General features: G+C 42.8%; 1 pseudogene; it reads right to left on the bottom strand.

Moving 5' to 3' along the window:
* Positions 1-7325: 7325 nt before the first annotated feature.
* On the bottom strand, positions 7326-14991 carry LOC119333528 (annotated as a pseudogene).
* Between the last annotated feature and the right edge of the window lie 434 nt (positions 14992-15425).

Consider the following 15425-nt stretch of genomic DNA (forward strand, 5'->3'; position numbering starts at 1 on the left):
ATATTGGTATTCATTGTTCCAAACAAGAACACAGTTTACTACATCGATTCTCTCAAAGAGTCTGACGCATCTTCAGCAATTCATGGATAGGTATTGAATTCTATGATGTTGAAATTAATTTACATTCATATCTGGTTCAATAATTGATGTTGTCAAAATTCATCTTCATTTGCAGTGTGCTCGCATTGTGGAAAATTAAACCAGGGAACATGTTCAAGAGGGAACTACCTCTGCAGCACAAGATCGTTTCTCCAGTAACACACCAAAATCCGTTATTTTCGGAAAATTTATCCAACAGTCTACAAATACCTTTTCTTATACTAGTCAAATGTTCAAGCTTCTAAATAAACCTCTTTCTATTTTGTCCAAAGAAAAAATAATACATCTAACACCGGTTAGGTTGTTCCTAACAGGACAAATACATGACTAATTCTGTACAAAAAAATTCAGTGTCCTCAGTAAGAAGTAGGGACCAACCTTTGTGGATACTATGTTTGCAGACACATGATCTCCATCTGCAAATCTTCGGATAGTTGTGATGATCCTCGCGAATTAGTACCAGTAAGTCTATCTTAATTAATATCATCTACTCCACTCATATGGTACATTTTGATCTTAAAAATACTGCAGCTCATCTTAAAACCAAGGACCCTTGAACCGCTCCCGGCTGGTGAATTGCTGATGGTTCGGAGATTTATCAGTGACTTATTCTTGAATCACTACATCAATCCCACTGGTGATAATGAAGATTTCAGCATGCGTTCTCCTGAAACATTGAGTAAGAGTTAGCCGCTAAACATATACGCATAGATCCATTGTTTTCCATCTGATGAGGTCTTCGTATTTCGTACACTATGATTAATTATGTAATGCATATATGTGTGGACAAATCATTAGGATTTAGCTACCATATGTTCAATTGCAATTATTACGAAATCTGATGAATGTTCTTCCTGTGGACACTATTTGTTCAATTGAATATTGTGGCGAATTTGCTTTTTGCGTGCCGATTCAAAATGAGATATTTTTGTTTATTTGTTCAATTGAATATTATGGCGAATTTGCTTTTTGCGTGGCGATTTAAAATGGGATATTTTTGTTTACTTGTTCAATTGAATATTATGGCGAATTTGCTTTTTGCATGCCAATTCAAAATGAGATATTTTTGTTTTAACCTGGCAATTGCTTCGCACACGGTTTAACTAAATGAGTGTGTGTGATCCACATCGGAAAGCATACGTCAATCGTAGCTGAACCATCGGTGATACACAGCAGATCACAAACGATTTGCAGCGCTACTACGTGTGCGTAGGGTCTCCGAAACCGTTTGTGATATCGCGTTATCGCCCACGAGAACTCGTAGTAAACCGTGCCCAATGTAAAATACAATCCCGGTCGTAATTTTTTAGGATACGTGTGGGATCCCAAACGAAAAGCACACGTCACTCTTGCCGCAACGTCGGTGATACACAACAAATCACAAACGGTTTGGAACACTTGTATGTGTGCGAAGGGGCTTCTGAACCGTTTGTGATAGAACATTATCGCAGATGGTAATTGTTGGGAAACATGTGTGATGGAGTCTTGCATAGCAGACGGGTTACGCAGAAAACTCGTGTGCGATGGGGCACAAATCGCACACAGTTCATACGTTGGCCCGTGTGCCTTACATATTGTTTCCCAAACAGTTCATTACGACACACCGTTTGGTTTCACTACGTCATTAGAAACGTTTAATCACCGATCCCACACGTGTGAAAGAATTTAGTGTGTGCTGCATTGCACACGATTACATTTTATAATGCCTCTGGATCATTGCTCCATATCCCCGACGGTTTCTGGGTCATGTGGGAAGGACCCCCTATCGCCCACACTCACTTGACGACGATCCCAAATGCCGTCGCGAAAAGGGGTTAAAACCATTTGTATAGCACCGATGCGTACCAGTGATCACTTATACTTTGTACCCCATCACAATCAGTACAAAACAAAGCATGACTTAGGGTATTACGGGGTTGTTTGGACTGCAGCCGCGGCTCACCCAACCAAGTTTTTGGTCGTTGACTGCCACTAGGAGCTCCGTTTGGGTCAGCGCCAGAGAATAGGAACCACGCCAATTTTTTAGTTGTCCCATTCAGTTCCTGCGCCCGCGCGTTGGCGAGATCCCGGCGGCAAAATCCTGCGTCAAATCTTTGGCATGCCAATTTTGGCGGGGCTGGCGGGCATGATCCAAACAGCCCCTACCTCTTCGAGAGGGCCTGGACCTGGGTAAGACTCGTGTCCCTTGTGTCCTTGTTACCATCTAGACAAGACTACCAGATCGGGACCCCCTACCCGAGATCCATCAAATTTAGCTCCGACAATTCTGTCTTGGGCTACTTTCGGTGGCCCATGGCGATTTATGCGAAGACTCTGAAAGCCTTGATGTTCAAGACGACTCCATACCCATGGAGGACTCCCCTTCACTGACGTAGTTGACTAGGACTCTCGTAATCCTTGGGCCCCGGTATCTTATATAAGTCGGGGCCAGGCTAGTCAACAGAACACATTCGACACATTAGAGTCTCTCGATACTTTGTACTTTGTACTTTGTATACACCTCAACGTAATAAAGCAAAGAGCGGGACATAGGGTATCATCTCCACCGTGAGAGCCTGAACCTAGATAAAACCCTTGTCTTTGTTACCATCTTGCCAAGTTGCCTAGCTATGTGATACCCTACCAAGGGATCTACCGGATTTAGCTCCAACAATCGACAAATTTCCAACCACTACTTCTAAAAACTCCTTGGTTTCAACAAGGTTGCTTTGGTAGGATGGAGGCCTAGATGCAACAACAAGCTCTGCTCACGGCGTGCCGCCGATGGGTGCAAAATGAAACATGTGCTGATTTATTCAATAACTTTCCTGCAATTTCATATTCTTATAAGAAATCTTGTAATGTCGGACTTTTGTTTAATATATGACCTTGGCGGTACGGAGCACCCTAGGGTCATCTCCAAGGGACACATGGATCGCATATACTAAGGTGAACCCTATCCTTTTCGCGTGTCTACTTGGTTCTCCCATGGATGATATACTACTTGATACTTCTAACATGTGTGCCTATACGTTTGATACGAACACCAGATGTGCCAGTCATGCACAAGAGAGCACCGACACCATCAAGAGAAGCTTGGAAGCGGAGCAGGAACCACGAAGGAGAGTTTGTCCATGTTTGGGTAAAGCACATAAAGGTCCAGCCATTAGGTGATGACTATTTGCTGCAAGATGGCTATCTTGCAAAAACAAATGATCCTTTGTACACCAAAGTTCTATATGTGACAAACAGATTAGAGAGCTCCATTCTAGTTATCTCAGTTTCCATGTTGGGTGCGACAAGATTATCACTAACCTGGAGGTTCATTAGCTTTGGACACAACTAAAGAGAGAGATGTTGAGAAGTTTGTTCAGTAGTACCCCCTATGTCAAACTTGCAATGACCAGGTCCATAACACATACATGCCTTTGCATGTTCTTGTTGCACCATCTGAGGATATCTCTATGGACTTCGTCTTTGGTTTGTGATGGCTCGAGAATTTGTAATGCTTTTCGAGTGATTCTTATTTGGTTCTCACCTTTATTACCTCTTGGTTATTTCTGACGGTAATCCTTTGAAAGAGAAGAAAATATGATTTTCCATTGTCTGGCAGGAAATATCATATATGGAAGGAAACCAAGGAGGATTACTGCAAATCAAGTCAAATGGAGCAACTTCCATGTGGAGAGCCAAGCCACCAGGCGCACCAGAGAAAAAGGTGACCTTCCATACGACTGCAAGCTCTCGTATGAGCGGTCGTATGAGGTTATAACAACTCCACCACGTCTATATAAGACACTTTCATGAAGGGACCCACGAGAGAAGAGACCCTAGCCGCTGCCAACATAGCTAGAACAAAAGAAGAGGAGATTTGAAGAACCTTCGGAGATCTTAGCTTTCATCTTCATCATCATCTCCCCCTCCATTACTGTAAGAGGAATTCCAAGTTGTGAGAACCATTGTAACTCTATTCAATCTCATATTGAGAACAAGACTATTTGAATTACCCATTTCATCTTATTGTGGATCTTCACGGTATTAACGATATGGTTTTCGTGGGTATAATCTTTGGTGTGATTGGTTTCTCTCTTATGATGTGTGAGTAATCCTCCATAGGCATGGGAGATGTGGGTGAGTGGTAAGATTCATCTGTGCCTAATCTATATGTCGTCATTTGTATTCATAGTAGTATGATCTGTCTAGTATGTTGTTATGTTGTGGTGAACCCTATGCATGTTGTCCAATTTAAGGGCGTGGACAACATAATCTCGAGACCTACACAGGTAACACATATTGTTTAGGGAATTCGTGACCTCTGACATGACAGGTGGAGATATCTATGAGAACCGAAGACAATATAAGATAACGATGATCCACGAAACTTGATGCTTTGTTCCGGTCTAAGGACCTTAATTGTGGAGATGACCACTCTGTGGCAACGACTAAGCAGGACCATAGAATGAAATATAATCCTGAGAGGAGGAGTTTCATCACTTTAGGGTGGTCTGCCTATGGAACACACATATCAAATATTTATGAGTATGATACAAGGTAACTAGTATTACTGTCGCGCTAGCACACTTGATACATTCTTACCATGAACTGAATTCTCTTCGCGCCTAACTTCTTCATTGTAGGAAACTCAACTCCAACTTTTATTTATGTTATTTACTTTTAAGAGCTTTTACCTTCATTACTATAAATCTTCTACCTTAGTCATTCTGGTTTATTCGTCCACCAGGACAGTAACAATATTTGTAGAAGCTCAAGCAGTTACTTCACATGAGAAATATGACACCTTGTGTGTAACATAAATGCCAATATAAATACTCTTCCCTGCTCTTCATTGGGACGATAACTAATTGGGATACTTCCACGAAAGTGCTACATAACCCTGTTTGGCTTGCAAGCACCAGTTTGCCAAGAACAAGATGAGGGATTGGCGTTGTGTCTGTGGCTATGAACGGATTCTCTAAAGTGGCTCATTTTGTTCGATGTCGAAGACAAAGGATTCTCGTCATGTGGCAAATATATTCTTTCTAGAAGTGACTAGACTTGATGGGGTTCCATGGTCCATCGTCTCAAACCGTGATAGCAAGTTTGTTGCTGCATTTTGGCCCAATTTGTGGAAGTAATTCTATAAAACATTAAAAAAAATCTAGCATTATTGCACATCCATGGCGGTCAAATGGAAGTGATGAACACTTTTTTGGGTAATCTGATGCATTGGGTTTGTCAAGAAAGAAAGGGACAATGTGATTTGGCTTTATCTCTTGTCGAGTTGTCCTACGACAACTCCAAGCATAGATCCAAATGAAGGAGTATTTTTCTATTTTTTACACTAAATTTCCAACACATGTGGTGGACTTGGTTAAGCTACCATTAAGCGGAAACTCAAAATCAACATTGTTCTTTGCTGATAACTACACTGAATTATTTGAAGAAACTAGCAATGTTTTGGAAGCACAAAATCAGAAATATAAACAACTTGTTGACTGCAAAAGGATGGTGAAATCATTCCAAATTGGTGATAAGGTGGTAGTCTACCTCTAAAAAGAAAGAATACCTTCAGGTCTTAAAGGGAAGCTTATGTGGCAAAGGTATGGGCCATTCTCTATTCTGAGGAAGATAAATGAAAATGCTTATGTGATAGATCTTCCCGGTGAGATGGGTATATCCAACACATTCAACGTTGCGGACATGACTCTTTACCACCCAGAACAAACTCTATAAAGATAACTCAAGGTTGAGTTCCACACAACCTGGGAGAATGATGAGAAACAATAGAGAGAAGTAAGAGAAGAAGAAAAAAATAGAAGTCAAATATATTTGACTACTTCTTGATACTTCTAGTCTCGTCTAGTATTTCTTTTCTTTTCTTAACCCTAGCTATTGTTTTCTAGCTATGATTAGAACGTTGATTCTTAAGTACTTCTTTTCTAGATAGAGTGTTCTAGCTATAAGTAAAATTTGATATGCGAAGGCTTCCCAAGGCACTATAAATCTAGTTTGTACCCAGCCTATATATGTACCCACTATAGCATAAAACTTGGAGTTCTTATCTAAGACCTTGAACTATATCTTGTGCTCTAGAAGTTTTGGACTGCCATATCAGCCTATTTTTCCTCTAGGGCGATATCTAGCACAACACATTGAAGTAGTTCCTTCAACACTAGTGATGTACACTTTGTAGTAAAAATGTTGAGTTGTTCCTCCACAACCTTGTGTTGCTTCAGAAGACCAAGGTACTAAATGGAGAGTATAGAAAGATTTCTAAAAGAAGCTCTTCCTAAAATTTAGAATGTTGGTGACCGAGTCACCTGGAAGAAGCAAGTGCAAAGATTAAAAAAAGTGCATCTAAAAGTAGAAGCAAATAAATAGGCAAGTATGCTGATTATGTATGCTATCGGTCTATCACTGCCATGAGACATGCTACATCAAGTGGCAATTCCACAAGTGGAATAAAGACAAAAAGGAAGTGCTTAGAAACAAGATCACGACAGTGATAGTGAGGGAAACCGGACTAATAGTGCAATTGAGGAGATCATGTTCGTTATGCATGAAAGAAAATGAGGACATATTTGGTTCCACTGTTGGGGAGAGAATCACCTTGTGGATGGTGAAGCAATGATATGGATACGAGGCAGCGGTGATACCATCTGCTACATCTCGCAGAAAGCTCTTCATAGACTATACAACTAGTGATTTTGGGTGTTGTGGAGATAAGAAACAATGATAAAGAAACCATCACTCAAGTATCCCAGGTTAGTTGAGGCACTGCATATCAACATGATTTTAGTTGGATTGCTTGACGGAGATGGGTACTTGATCACAGGCAACATGGTTGTTGCAAAAGGTAAAATGTATCAATGTTCAAGATAAGCTCTCTCGTGTTTATCAATACATTGAAGAGAGATGATCCTTTTGCTATGTGACGCATGAGACCTGGGCACATGAGCGACAAGGGAATGAAAATGCTAGTGAAGAAGAATCTTTTGAAAGGTGTTCACGTAAATAAATTTTCAGATTGCATCCTAAAAAGCAGCATAGGGTTGTTTTCAAAAGTTTACCTCCTCTCAGATGTTGGACCTGGTGCACTTCAATGTTTGCAAAATGTCTAAAGCAACCAAAAGTCATCAAATGCCATCGAGTAAAGAGCAGGCAGACAGACCCAAGTAATGAAGTAATGGCATAAGCCTTCAACAAGACATTATGAGTAATTAACAATAAAATTGTCCGCACTGAATTGTTTCTTTTTTGTGTGCAGATGGCGCAAAAAATGATTTTTTTTTTCCCATGAAAAGTCGGAAAATATACATGATTCAAGCATTAATATGTATGTTTTGGGGATTCTTTTTGACAATTCTAATTGTTTGTTTCGAATTTACTGTTCAAGATAAGAGCGGGAGCAGGTGCAGCCGAGAGCCATTTCGCCATGTCCTCCATCTTCAGATTTGGCTTGTTAGAATTCTTGGACAGTTGTTCCCGCAAGTCTTTCTTGAATTTTTCATTGAAGTCGCCCTTGTGACCCTTGAGTGAAACTTCCTTGAGACCTGACAGAAATTGTATCCCGGAAAACCCATCGGCACCTCCATAAAAACAATGGAGTACCCGTATCAGCTCAAGATTAGGCATTGCATTTTGTTCAAACTCAACCGAGTTGAGGCCAGGTAGAAATTCAAGCTCCAATGCCGTCAGACTTTTAAAGCTCTCAGGGCAGAAATGGAAGTTGAGTTCAGCCCACCTAAACGAACCATCACAAAGACGCAGAATGGCAAGATTTGGGAGCTTCGCAAGTACTAATATGGCATGATACTCCAGTTGGGTACTCCGTAGAGTTAACTTGGTTAGCATCTGAAGCTGTTCGATCCATGTAGGCAATTTGACCAGATAGCCATACAACTTAAGGCTTTGGAGGCTATCTGGAGGAGGGGACAAGTCATCCAGACATCCTTCTAAGCCAGGCTCACCCTCGGCGCGCATCGACAAGGACAGCAAGCGGCCATGATTGACGATAGCAGAGCAGAGCTCCTTGTAGTTTTTCTTGTTGATGCCAGTCACTCCAAGCTTACGCAACCAAGTAAGCTTCTTCAGCTCCTTTGGCATGGCCCTCGCCCGTGCAATGTTGACAACACCCAGTGTGTGCAGGGCCTTCATTCTCCCAATCCCTCTGGGCACTTTCATGCCATGCTCATCCCACCCTCGCAACCAGATACGGGCCTGAAAGAAGAGATATGGTACTGCATCCAAGTCATGAATGGATTTTTTCTGTACGTAGCTCTTGTAAGCTGCTAAGCCAAACTCCTTCAAGGGCTGATCAATTTCTCTGACATAACTGCTGGGAAGCACATCATCTGTAGGTACGAGACCGGCACGGAAGTATTTTAACTTTGAGAGCTTTGTGATGCTTGCTGGCAATGTGACCACAAATGTACTTCTTATATCCAGTGTCTCCAGCTCTGACAGATTACCAAATGAATCTGGGAGATGGTATATATATAAGCAACCTCTTAAAGATAGGTACTTCAGGTGGTGAAGCTTCCCAATTGGCGCAAGGTCGTGATCCCGCAGATTTTCGGTGTCTTCTAAGTCAAGCACCCGAAGCAATCTCATTTTCTTAGAAATGAAAAAAGATTTCCACTCTCCAAATACAGTCAGGGATCGAATGTGGGACACGTCCAATACACTTCCCAACACTTTCTTCTTTTGGTCTCTGCTCCAACTACCGCGCACAACAAGGTGCCGTATTTTATCTGTAGGTTGCAAGGTGCAATGCTCATCCAGTACAAAAACAAGGTTCTCCTCGTCTGACTTTGAGATACATATTTCACGCATTAGATCATGAACTTGGCAGGAATCAGTAATTTTCCCAGTGTAAGGAGCTCTAGTTTTCAGTTGTTGCACCATGCTCCTGTTAATAATATCAGTAAAGTATTCCTCGGCTACTTCCTCGGCAGTTTTGGTTCTCATTTCCTTTGAGTAACCCTCAGCAATCCACCGCCTTATTAGCCGTCCATGTCTAACGTTTTTGTCTTCCGGAAAAATTGAGAAATACAGAAGGCAAGACTTGAGATGATATGGTAAACCATCATAACTTGACATAAGGACTGTCTTTATCATTTCAAGTTCTGGATTGTTCTCCAACTCCACACTGATATGATCATTCAGTTTCCTCCATTCCAAACTTGTTTTGGGTTTGGTTGCTAGAAAGCCACCTATAGTGGCAATGGCAAGGGGAAGCCCATCACACTTTTTAAGAATAAGTTCTGCCTGATCCCTCATGGTACCGGTTAAATCAACCATTTCAGTACCACTAAACACCTGAAACATGATTCAAGAAAGTGAGTACTTGATGCACGGGAACTGTATACAGTTCTAGGCTGTAGGCTCTTTGCATCTGTTAAATTCTTTAATCACAAAAAGTCTAAGAGTTATTCAAGCCACATATGGTCAATTAAATATAAACAATAAATCAAAGATTAGCATGAATTACTACAAACTGTAGCCGCAATACATCATTTTTTTAACTGAGGCGATGTTGGTTTTATTCAGATGAAAAAAACATGATCAAAGTGCATGGAGACAAAGTACATGTAGAAAGAGCTCAAGGAGAACCTTCAGTTATTTCTTATTCTAGGAAATTCAAATTAGCATCTTATTCCCTCCAGGTTCTGGTTTCACAAAACATGTGGACTTTGACTATTTCTATTGTAACATAGTTAAAAAAAAAGGGCAACCTGGTGCATGTAGCTCCCGCTTGCGCAGGGTCCAGGGAAGGGTCCGACCACTTTGGGTCTATAGTACGCAGCCTTTCCCTACATTTCTGTAAGAGGCTGTTTCCAGGACTTGAACCCATGACCTCATGGTCACAAGGCAGCAGCTTTACCACTGCGTCAAGGCTCCCCTTCAAAAGGGGCAGCCCCAGTGCATGTAGCTCCCGCTTGCGCAGGGTTTGGGGAAGGGTCCGACCACTTTGGGTCTATTGTACGCAGCCTTTCCCTACATTTCTGTAAGAGGCTGTTTCCAGGACTTGAACCCGTGACCTCATGGTCACAAGGCAAAATAATAATAACATGATGAAAGTATTTGTGACAAATCTAACATGTTTTTTGTATCTGATCTAACTATTTATAATTCTATACAATATGCAAGGGCTCGTATGCCGTTGGTTTTTCTAGGGTTTGGTGAAAAGGAGGTGTCTAGCACTTCCCCTCGACCCGCCAGCGTGTTCCCCATGCCACTGCCCTCCTCCCGCCAGCGGGTTCCCCGCGGCAGGAGGGTGGGCGGACCACAGATCTATGTGTCCAGTCCATGTCCTGTAGGGTCTTCAAGTTCTTCGTCGCTGATGAAGTTGGGGTGGCGGCGGCGATGAGAATAATGATTCCTTGGCTTTCCCCATGTCGATGTCTTTCCTCGGAGTGGCGTCAACGAGTCGGAGGATGGTGTCGATCGTCGGGCATTCGACCTGGCATAATTAGAGTTTGTCTACGTTGGTGGTGGCCTGCAGAGGGGATGGCATTGCGGCGTGTTTTTGTTCTCCAGCTCCATCTCCATCTCTGTCTGATGAAGCTTAGCCAGATAAGGCTCCGTTGTAGAACTTGCGAGGTTTTTGTCCCCTCCTCCTTCTTTCCAGAGTTGGGATTATCTTCTATCCCTCCTCAGTGCTAGCTTCCCGCGACGACGATCTATCCGGATCGTGGTCGCCAGCGTCCCATGGCCTGTATCGATGACTTCCTAGTCGCTGCTTCTCCAAACTCCTGGGTTTCAACAAGGTTGCTCCAGTAAGATGGAGGCACAAAGGCGACAATGAGCTTTAATCATGACGCGCCGTTGTTAGGGATAGAGAACTTAGAAGTTAGGAATAAATGCCTTCTCTCTAAATGGTTATTCAGATTATCTACCGAGACTGAGGGTACATGGATTCAAATTCTGCAGAATAAGTATCTCCAATCTAAGACTTTGGCCCAGGTAACTGTAAGGCCCAATGACTCGTCGTTCTGGAAAGGGTTGATAATGATGAGGGTAAAATTCATCGTTGGTAACGGTAATACGACTAGATTCTGGGAAGATGCATGGTTAGAGGAGACGCCCCTGGCTTTACAATATCCCACTCTATATAATATTGTACAACGTAAGGAAGATTATGTTGCTACAGTAATACAGTCGGTCCCCCTTAATATCCAATTCAGGAGGTCTCTGGTGGGGGAACGTTGGAACTCGTGGCTTCATCTGGTCCGCAGGTTGATGGAGGTTCAACTCTCTGACCAGACAAACACCATACACTGGAAATTATCTACGACTGGTAGTTTTTCAGTGAAATCAATGTATTTGGATTTAATTGACTCTGGGCCAATTTCGGGATCCCTTCATATCTGGAAGATTAAAGTTCTGCTTAGAATTAAAATCTTCATGTGGTTTGTCCACAAGGGAGTTATTTTGACGAAAGATAACCTGGTAAAACGAAGGTGGGTAGGTAGCTCCAGATGTTGTTTTTGTGACCAGGATGAAACTATACAACACCTCTTTCTCGAGTGCCCGTTGGCAAACTACTATAGCACACAATACATATAGCCTTCAACGTTAGCCCTCCAACTTGCATTAACATGTTATTTGGAACGTGGCTAGATGGAGTGGAACCAAATATGACGAGACATATTCGGATAGGGATATGTGCACTACTTTGGGCTATATGGAACAACATAAATGATATGATCTTTAACCAGAAAAACTTTATCAACTTTTTGTAGGTTATTTACAGAGCCACTGCTTGGATCCGTACGTGGTCGTTACTCACTCATGCGGACTCCAGGGAGCTTTTGGTTACTGGGTGCAACCAGTGGGAGACGGTAGCACGGGTTATCTTCACTTCAACCGATTTGGATGGCGAGCTAATAATAGGCTAGGTGTATAGGCATTGTAGCCTGTTGCTATCTTCGCCGGCTGTGGCATCTTTTATTTTCCTGTTTTGTTAAGCTCAGTTTGTGAGCCAGATTTGAACCTCAGACTTTGTTCCGCACTTTGTTTAATAATATGGCTGCATGCATCATTCTGATGCAGAGGACGGAGGTTATCCTCCTTTTTCAAAAAAAAAAATGTTGAGGAGGTTTTCCACTTAAATCATGTTTTGTTTATTCCGGTGCTTCCTGTTGGTTGAAACTATCCTCAAAGTTCACTACAAGGCGAGGCGAGTTGGGATGCGCGTATTTGCCATGTCGATGAATTGGTCCATCCCATTGTTTCTATCCATCCCCAACAAAGATCACTAGCCCATCATGCACTTTTAACATGCTCAGTACATACTAGTTGACATTTTCTAGTTTCTGATATCACAGACAAATTTGGTGTTTACATTCTGAAATGTAAATAATTTTACATGTGCTATGCCTATATCCCTAGTTTTCCTTGGTATTTTTTCTAGTGGTACATCATGGTGGTAAGTTTTGCTATTGTTATGTTTCATTGTTATCACATTTGAAGTTACATCTAACCTGTGATAACATGGCTGAGGAGTGCAGTTTTTGCCATGATGCCGGAACATAAACTTCAAACCAAAAGGAAGAAGCAGGGATCTCATTTGTACCCATGCATCTTTCCAGAAAAAAAATTGTGCCCATTCATACCTTCTTTTTGAAGAGGTCTAGTGCGGCATCATCCCCTAGAGATCTCAGCTTGTATTTCTTGGAACAACGGCTAGCAACACTTGCTTCCCTTGTGGTGATTATGATCCGACTGGTCATCTCATCCTTAGGGAAATGCGGTATTATTGAATCCCATTCTGTGTTGGACGACAGGTCATCGAGAACAATGAGGTACGTTAGCCTGTCTAAAAGCCGGAATGTCTCTTTTATCAAATCCGCAATTTCCATCACTTGCAACCTTTTTTCAGTGCCATCTCCCATCAAGCTAACGTCCTTTCCGGTATCATCTGAGTGTAATTGCATGGCTAAGCTCCTAAAGAACTGCTCACGGTTGAAAGGATGCAATATGGTAACCCAAGCTCTCTTCTGAAACATGCCACTAAGCTCTTCGCTTCCGTAGACACTTCTAACAAGGGTGGTTTTCCCCATGCCACCCATTCCCCACACGGAGATAACATGTAAACGATCACCCTCTTCACGAATTAGTTTAATGACTTCAGACATTGCTCCCTCTCGCCCGACTAGTTGATGTTGCTCCAAAGCCGCCTTCATTGTCCAGTTGCGAGTAAGGCTCTTTCCAGTAGCTGTGTTGGAGTCCTTCTCAGGGAAGAGGTCATGCGAACTGGTCCCGCACATGCTTACAGGTTGATCCTCCTCCACTATGTGGTCGGTGACTACCACCTGGATGCTATCGGCACTGGTGACATTGTTTGAACTAGACTCGGGCTGGAGTACAATAAGAAAGGTGTTAATAATTTTGCGACCAAATCGGCTGTCATTGTCACTAAAAGAAATGAAAAGAGGGCTAACCAAAGGACTTTAAGTTAAAAGGCATATTCACACGGAAGTAGAAAATTTTCGATGGAGATTACAAGTTTAATCATATATCAAGATTTAAAATTCCTTTTAGGAAGAGCAGGATACATTAATTACCAGGACATCAGGACAGTCTCCTCATGCAATGCTTGTAAACCATAAGGAGACAAATTATATTTACCCAATTTAATAAAAGGAATGGAAATACTTTCAGTTAGCAATATATAACATGTTTCTTGTTTCATGAGTGGTTGTATCAGAACTATAGTAATATTACCTTGTCATAGAAGAGATACAGCACGCTGGCGTGATGACAATAACTCCAGCTTGGCTACTTGGGCCGAGTGCCCTGTACATAGCCTTGCAATTTCTACTTGCTCCATGGATACTATAATTCGGCTTCCGTTCTTCTTGTCAGGGAAGCATGTCTTTATCCAATCCCATTCCACTATGGTAGACAGGCCATCAATAACAATCAGGTACCTATTCTCATTCACATATCGATCAAACTCGTCAATCAGATGGCCATCTGCTGCAACCATCTCCATCTTCTTCAGAACACCAACCCCTGTAGCTGCCCCTTGTTGGGTCTTCCCATTTTCTTGAAGAGACGCCCAGTAAAACTGCCTGAGCAAGCACTGGAGGAAATCGTTTGGATTGAAGGGATCCATCAACTTAAACCAGGCACGGCATCCAAACTTTGTGCGGATCTCTTGATTGTCATAGACTTCCCTGATGACAGACAGTTTCTTCAGATCATCGCCTGATTCGCCCCAGACCGAGATCACCCTAAGAGCTTGGTCATCTGTGCTGGTGATCAGTCGGCGAAGATCCACTTTTGGCTCGTCCGTCTTTACTACGGTGATCCTTGGACCATCACTGCAAAATATTGCTTCCCTGCTGATGTTAGTAGATCGCTCGGTGTCGGTGGCAGGCTTGGAGGTAGAATCCTCAATGAGGCGGTACCGCAAGTTTCTCTGGCTCACATCCTCCACCCTGGACTTGAGCACCTTGATATCCTTGGAAATGCGGCGCCGTGCTAGCAGCGTGCGGAGGAAGCACCACCGAGAAGTTTTCTGCAGATGAACACCGAAATCTTGGAGGCAATCCTCAGCATCGTAGCCTAGATCGCGGACCTGCTTCACCCAGGTTTTAACCAACTTCTTCTGGGCCCGGTCTTCGTCGGCAGCCATCAGGAAGGTCTGCATCATCTCAAACTCATCGTTGATGAAAGCCAGATCGCGCTGGACGCCAACCCGCAGAGAAACCTCATCCGCAGCGGCAGATCTGGCCCTTCCGAGTGCTCCATTCAGCACGGACTTCGCGACACTCACCACAGTGGCTTCCATTCCTCTCGTATGCTAGTATTTCTTGAATTTGTTTTCTGGGACTCGTAAAATCTTGTGCAGAAGAGCTCAGAGCTCAGAATGGCTGTTGCCTGGTCTAGCAAAGCAAGTACATCGAGTAAGCACATACAGCTCACATCCAGGACTGCATAAGCTCACATTTTAAATAAGGGTGCCTGACTTGGAACCTGTCATGAGGTCAACAGTCATCAAGTAAAATACAGAAGTTGTAGTACACTCGATAACTTCAATAATAGGGGCAGGTTCCTAATGTTCAACAGTGAAGCCAGACAATTCAGAAATTAGAGAAAGACTTTTGGACTCAGTTGCAACTTGCAAGGGAGAACGGTTCCCTAGCATTCACACTAACCTAACATTTTGCACAGATCTAGAGGAAATTGAATGCGCAGCATGGGTTCCTTTCCCGGACGAGGCTCCTCTGACGTACTGCAGGGCGCAGTTGGGCCACTGACAGGTGGGCCCGAAAGCAAGTTGGCCCACCTGTCAGTGACCCAACTGCGCCCTGCAGTACGTCAGGGGAGCCGAG

The sequence above is a fragment of the Triticum dicoccoides genome, chromosome 7A (genome assembly GCF_002162155.2).
Source record: "Triticum dicoccoides isolate Atlit2015 ecotype Zavitan chromosome 7A, WEW_v2.0, whole genome shotgun sequence".
In the NCBI taxonomy this organism is placed as follows: Eukaryota; Viridiplantae; Streptophyta; class Magnoliopsida; order Poales; family Poaceae; genus Triticum; species Triticum dicoccoides.